This window comes from Vigna unguiculata, chromosome 4 (genome assembly GCF_037176805.1).
Source record: "Vigna unguiculata cultivar grain cowpea cultivar isolate G323 ecotype 2 chromosome 4, ASM3717680v1, whole genome shotgun sequence".
Taxonomy (NCBI): Eukaryota; Viridiplantae; Streptophyta; class Magnoliopsida; order Fabales; family Fabaceae; genus Vigna; species Vigna unguiculata.
The window spans coordinates 29025064-29032516 of NC_140795.1; the positions used below are offsets into that span (position 1 = coordinate 29025064).

General features: G+C 31.0%; 1 pseudogene across 1 annotated transcript; it reads left to right on the top strand.

The window, feature by feature from the left end:
* Positions 1-1963: 1963 nt before the first annotated feature.
* Positions 1964-6696, top strand: LOC114182621 (uncharacterized; annotated as a pseudogene). Its single transcript, XR_014994229.1, has 12 exons — positions 1964-2146; positions 2682-2770; positions 3471-3681; positions 3797-4045; positions 4244-4377; positions 4437-4610; positions 4715-4805; positions 4879-5041; positions 5754-5864; positions 5958-6057; positions 6313-6467; positions 6565-6696. The product of XR_014994229.1 is annotated as an uncharacterized LOC114182621 (transcript).
* The last annotated feature ends 757 nt before the right edge of the window (positions 6697-7453 follow it).

Sequence of the window (7453 nt, forward strand, 5' to 3'; positions counted from 1 at the left end):
AGTCTTTGAGTGCAACTTATATATATGTTGGGAAAACTTCTTTGGTAAATAGCAATTTGTTTTAGAATGGAATATTGCTTACTCTAGTAGGATGCCAAGTTTACCGAGACATCTCTCTGTGGAGATGAATGTTGTAAAGTTCCATATTGTTTGCCTACCTTTGATAGGTTGAAAGTCTGATTCAAAGGAAGCAGTGGGTTAAAAGAGTTCACACATTTAAGGGAAGCCAATGGAACACCTGACCGTGTTGTCTGTGTTTTGGATATGTCAAATCTGAGAAAGTTTTTTAAGTTCCTGTTTCCACAAATAATTATGAAAGTATTGTGTATTTTTACTTTTTTTTTTTTTTTTATGACATCTGTTTGTATAAGAAACAGTGTAGGTGAAAGTAAGAAACGAACTGTATATATCTGAATTTTTTGTCTGGGAGAAATAACAATAAAGATGATTTTCTCAGAACAAACAGCCTTAATGTGTACCTTTATGGAAAAGGTTATTGGCTTCAGTAGATACTTTGAAAATTACTATGCTTCCTGTGAAGTAAGTAGATTTACAAAGTTGTAAATGTGATTTCTTCCAATCTCTCTTGGCTCAAATGAAATATTGTGGTGCATTGTTGATTTGTTTGTAACCTCTCCCTACTCTTTGAGGGAACTATTATATAAGTTCTGGTCTATATCTCTCATCTCAGCTTGTTTGTTAATTCATCCCTTTACATGATTGTCCTTGGCTTCACAGAATAAATTTTTGTAACTGGTTGATGGGTTATTTATTTTTAGAATATTATTAAGGATTGCAGGATTTATTTGATGTGGTTAATTAGGTGTTGGACTCTTAATTTTTTATAGATCGAGATGTAATACATTAAACACTGATCTTTTTGTTCCGTACAGCTACAGTTTTTTTGCTGCATACTTTAATCTTCTCCGTGGATCCAAATGGTGAGTTATGTTAATATATGACTTCCATCTTGCAACAAAATTTACTGAATAGATAATCATCATGACAAGATTGTGCAACAGAGCCATGTTTGGGCCCTTTCCTAATGTTATGTTCTTACTGAAAAATAGGTCAACACTAGAAGGGGAGGGTTGACAGTAATGTAAGAAAGTTCATGCTCTTAAAAGACTTTTGATAAAATGATTTTCACAAAACTGAAGTGTAAAAATTTTATCCACATATACTGTTTACAAGTATAATAGAAGAGCAGCGAAATCTCCTTTTATGACTTTTGACTTATGTGAGGACATAATGTCACTCACTCCTGACAAATCCTCCTAATCTCTCCTGGAGACTAAGAAGACCAAGTATTCTCTGACACTAAGCTTCTTTTGGCTTTCTTTGACACCAAGTATTAGTTATAAGAATGTGTTTTTGTTGTTTTGATGTTGTTTGTATTTTTTAGGCTTCAAGAATGTGTTCATGGTAAGACATCTGATAATGGGTACTGAAACAAATATTTGATTGTTAGAAAGTTGAAGCAGATCTTCTTGTAATCTTTCATATTCTTGTAAAATCTATTCTCCAAATAGATTTTATTCTTTCTTGTTAGACTGCTTATGTGTATCTCTGGTTTGTTGATATGTGCTGCACACATCAAAAAGGAAATTAAAGGTACGTGTCTTAGGGATAACGTGTAATGTTTTTCCTTTTACGTGTTATATTATTGCCGTTTACAAACTTTTATTAAAGCAAGTAAAAATATTTATCTTATTCTGGATAATACTTCATTGATAAAAACAAATTATATACCCTAGATTACATGCTGTTTTTGTATTATAGAAGGTTAGATAATATAAAGTCATCAACTTTTTTAATTGATTTAGCAAGCTCCAAAGCATACGTTCAAACAAGAGGATATGTGGTTTCAAAACTTAATCTCGAATGTTATTACCACAACGTAATGTAAATGTCACATACTATGTTTAAACGGTCTGAGACTAGATTGTTTTAGTCTTAACAGTTGTTTCATGTTTCTCTTTGTGCATTGATGTGTTGATTGAATGGTCCTGTGGGTCAAGTACTCTCTGTATTGTTAATACTCTATCTTTTTTGCAGTATTCAAAACTCATGCCAGCATGCTTCACATATATATTCAGATGCTCAAAGCTTGAGGGAGACATGTGCAACTCCAATTCTTAAACAGGTAATCTCATGGTGATTAATTCTTACTGTCATTGTTGGTTTCAATTTAAATTACTCGTAATGTGTTATCTAAAATGGTCATTTGGTGGATGTATAGTCTAAAAAGATTAGTAGTTGAATTGGCTGCTATGCAAGAGTCAAACCGATATGAAATATCAACTTAGTTGCAGGATTTTAACAAGATTAAACTTATTTGTTAATTGTTTCTGCTACATTATCTTTTTTATTCTGAACTAATATATTGGTTAAACAAACCTTATATAGTACAGAGTTCATTTTGTGTAGTGTCCATGGATGATGCCAAAATTGTAGACGACAAATAGGTGTACGTCTGCCAAGCAAATAGTTCATTCCTATGAATGGTCATTTTATGCATTCAATATAAAGTCAATCCATACTTTTCAATTTGTTTTGTTTTCTATTAACATTAGTTCAAGTTTTGCCTCTAAAGCACTCAATTATACTCACTGCTTGTCTGTCCAACCTAGGTGGCTTTGAACATTAAATCTATCATGTGTTGTCCTGTGCTTTTACAGGTGAAGAGTGATTTTACCAGATATTGATATGATATGGAGATGAGCAGCATTTGGATGAGACATGGAAACAAATATTCTTATATGACCCTGTATGTTATTTGAATTAGTGAATAGTCAATTAGGTGCTTTTTATTTTATTTTTTGTATATTATTACTCCATTTTCATACTTTTAGGAATTACATGAAACATAAAAGTAACATTTCTTTTTCTCTGTTCTCTGCTTTTGTGTGAAATGAAACATAACAAAGTACTTCAACCAATTTCGAACTTAAATTTGGGGTGATTTGGTTCTGAACATGGGCAAAAATGAATCCTTCTAACACATAATGATATATTTGTCATTAATCAACCATAACATAAACTTAAACTAGTAGGGGAATGCATGTGAATCCATTTTCATACTACAGATACTATCAACAATCTTCATCCGCTCTGGCAGCATTAGTTAAACAATTAGATTGCCACTACATGCACTTGTTGATAATGGAATTTAAGCATTCTTCTAAAGTAGTCTGTGTTATATTCTTCAGTTCGGAGACATCATTTTATCTGTCCTGCTTAAGTGATGAGAAATACCAATAGAAGTACTCCTGTCCTACAATTGATTCTTGTACAAGTGTGCTTGTCAATTTTGCATTAGCTAACCAATTGGGAGTACTTTTACACATGTCTCATCATAGCTAACTAACTATGTTTTTCATTACTTATTTTATGATCTGGGGATTAGGAAAAAGAAATAGTGTAATTTATCTAATTTTAATTTAAACAAATAATTAGTAAATTAGTAGACTAGGATTCATAAATATATGTTGCTGGTTCATCTCTTCCGTTGTGCACACACTATCATCCCTCTCTGTATTATGAGCTGTTTTAACCACGTTATGTTCCCTGGTCCTCTCTATAAAAATGCCAAGGAATGTGGTTATATGTCAGTTGACAATGCTGGCAGTTAAGAAGGCTTCAAAAGCATTAAATCCATCTGAAGCTACTTTTGAAGAGGTATGCTTTTTTTCTGTCTGTTCCTCTTTCAAAATCTCCTGTGGTTGACAGATTTGGTTGAAAGCGATCTCTTGTTTTACTGTGCAAACTCATGATAAGTTAATGATGAACTTTTTATGAGATGACCTGGTTGGTGATTCGTGTTCGTTTTTGTAATTTCTTGCAGGAGCTTGAAGTTTGTAACAATGGTGGTGATAATGTTGGTGCCATGTGCCAAGGAGAAGTACAAAGGTTCCCAACAATTGAGGAGGAACTTCTTTTGCCCCCTGGCATGGAATTAAAACAAATATTTGGCATCGAGTTACCATCCAAAGATGTTGGGGATGCGTTGCAACTTTTACAATTTTTTCGAGTTTTTGGGAAGGTATGGTTTCATGTTAACAATTTTTCCTGATCTTTTTTAGATGATTTTGCAGTTGGTCATTTAATTGAATGTTTTCACCATGAATGATATTCCCTTCTGTTACATTAAATTATATACTCTAGAAAAAATGGTATTATTGTTCCAGCGTAATTCTTGCTTTAAAGTTATAGTGTCGCAGCCATGCATAATTTTAATCAGGCTCTTGATCTCAAGGAAGGAGAACCGGAAGCCATATTAAAAGAATTGGTTAGTAAAGGACATAACTCCTTGCTAATTGAATTTCACAGTAGACTCTTGTCTTTGATCCTAAATTCTTGTTTGGGGTTTTTTCAGTAATTAATTTTTTTTAGATACTTGAATTAATGTTTCCATATGGATGATTTTGTTGTAGGTCTCCGTCCTTTCCTACTAAGGATTTGGAGAAATTAATTATGGAATCACATCTCATATTAGATGATTTTCCTCTAGATTGGCTTCAGGAAGGCATCACTGGATACTCTAAATTGGATTTGTCAAAGAAATTTAAACTGATGATTCTTCTTTGTGACGAGACTTTGAATACCGAGTGAGTATTTCAAGTCCAGTTAGAAAATATATATTTTTTTATGTATTCTTTTGTTTAATTATTTTCACATTTAAAGTGGTTGAAAACTTGCTTAATATGTCCAGAAAACTAAGGAGATATATTAAAGATGAAAATTCAAGATATGCAAAGGGAGTGAAAGAAGCAAAACTTAAGATTGCTGCAACTAAGGAAAAGGTAATAAAAAACAAGGTGTTATGGTTTTTTTTACGGTGTGTTCATAATAATTTTGTGTGCATGATATGTACAGGTAAAGTGTCTTGAACAGAAGTTGCGGAATGAGAAGGCAAAAGTTGTTCCTTCAACTGTGTCCCCCTTTACAATGGACGACCATGATGCTCTTATAAAACTAAGAACTGAGGTTGATGAAGCACAGGCTGACATGTTCAGGTTAAAGAGCACAAATAAAAAAGGTATGTCATGATTAATTGATTATGAATTATGCATCATTCATGTTATCCTAAATTTCTCCACTTTCAGTTTTTAGACGAATAAAAAAGGTATGTCATGATTAATTGATTATGAATTATGCATCATTCATGTTATCCTAAATTTCTCCACTTTCAGTTTTTAGTCAAAATATTTTCATGTGGTACAAAATTTCGTGGTTCAAAGTTTTCCAAGTTGTAAACAAATAATTATTAGCACAAGATCTGAAAGCAAAATAAAAGGTTGGTTTTGTTTTATGATCACACTAGGACGAAAAAGAACTAATATGTATTATGGCAAACAACTGTTGGTACATAGGTTTAGTATTATGTTTTGCTATAATTTCGTTTGCATTATATACTCTTCAATGTTTTTATAATATCTTGTTTCTTTTCTTGCACAATAGCATTCGCTTACAACATCCCGTAAGATGTTTAATTTCTTAGTTTAAATTCATCAATTTTTGTATTTTCTAAACATCTAGCTAGGTCTTGGTTTGATAGAAAAACAAATGTTCTTAATGTGGTAAAAACAGAAAATAGAGTATGTGTATGTAATTTTGTTTGGTAAATAATTTAATGCTCTTAACGAGGCAAAATTGGAAAGTTTGGGTACATATTGTTACTTTATATCTTACTAGCTTTAAAGTTTATGGTATTTATTGTAAGGGTTGACATTTGTTTTTCTAATATAAAGAGAAATTAGGATGTGATGCCACGAGAATCAATCCAGAGTTTGTGGACAATAATGGGATGATATTTTGGAACTTGCAACATGACAATGATGAACCTGTTATTCTGTTGCAAGGTAATTCTCAAAATTCATGAGCTCAATTTTTCTGATCGATGATACATTTTGACTTGGGCTTTAGCAAGTTTTCTAAACGAAAGCAACATGCAGATATCAAAATAGAAGATGAAACTGCAACTTCACCCGAAGAAAGTTGGTCTGTTTATAGTCCTGCAGAGAAGGACGAGGTTGATAAATATATTTCTTTAAGGTGAATTCTTTTCTTAATTTACATTATATTTCAAAGTTTGCATCCTTTATATTTTGTCAATGAACACGATCAGGCTTCATGTGTTGAAAATGTTGAGAGAAAATATTAATTTGGATTCTAAGAAGTCATTTAAGATACTTAAAGATTTATAATGTAATGATAATGTGATATTTTCTAAGAACTTCGATATATAATTTTTAATGTCCTATTCGGATGTTACATTTTATTGACTGAGCCACAACTATTGAATTGCAGGACTAAAAGACTTAATAGCCGCAAGGATTCTCACCTGCTTGTGAGCGAATCAAGTTCGCAGGACTTTTGAGTGAATCATGTTATTATTGTTAAGAGGATATATATTGGCCAAAATACTTATTTCATACGGCTCTTCTTTCAGTGATGGAGTATTGGTATTATATTTTCTAAGAACTTTTTTAAATTTATCTAATAATAATAATATGTTGCTAACATTATTATTAACATGATATACATTTTTTTGCTTTTTAGGTTTTAGTGGAAATCTTTCTCTGGTGGTGACCCTTTTAGTGGAACACAAAATGAAATGTCTTTTTTTTATTCTGTATATTTTCAATAGTTTCAATTTAATAAAGAATTTTAGATCTTTTGTCTTTTTGTCTTGATCGAGTGTTAGCAATGTAGAATTTTATTTAATAAGAATTTTATGATTATTTTTCTTTTTTATTGACTTTTCTACGTATCATCACACATAATTAAAAAAAATTAATAAATACACGAATAATTATGCATAGGTAAAAAAAATGTAAAAATAAAATATTTAATTTAGAAGGCACCGTTGAAAAAAACATTAATGGAACTAAAAGGGTAGAAATGATACACATATTAAGAACATAAAAGTATGTAAATCTACTTTTTAACTAAAAATGTTCCTGGTAAAAAAAAAACAATGTTTGTTTCAGATTTTGAAAGTTCATAATATTCTGCAGTTTCAAAGAATATTTTTGAATGGTAGCCTTTATTTTATTTTATCATACAACGAATAGTTTAAATTAAATTTTTGTTTACATGGATAGTTAGTTTTTTATTTAGTTAATTACCATGTTTTCTGATTTTTTTAAATGTATTAAAAATTAAATAGTAAATTAATTATAAAATATAAAATATGAGTATTTGGTATTATTAGGGATGCCAAAAAAATCTGTATTCGTGAGTATCCGCCAATAAAACTTACAACGGGTAAAAAATGAATATTAAAAATAGATACCCGTGGGTACGAGTATTTTTTATACTCACATGTTAATGGTGCGGGTACGGCTATCATAGTATCTATACTCGTGGATACCTGTATTTCATGAGTTTTGTATGCATCCAAAACCACTAACGTATGAGTTTTATTATTTTAATAGCAGTGGACACA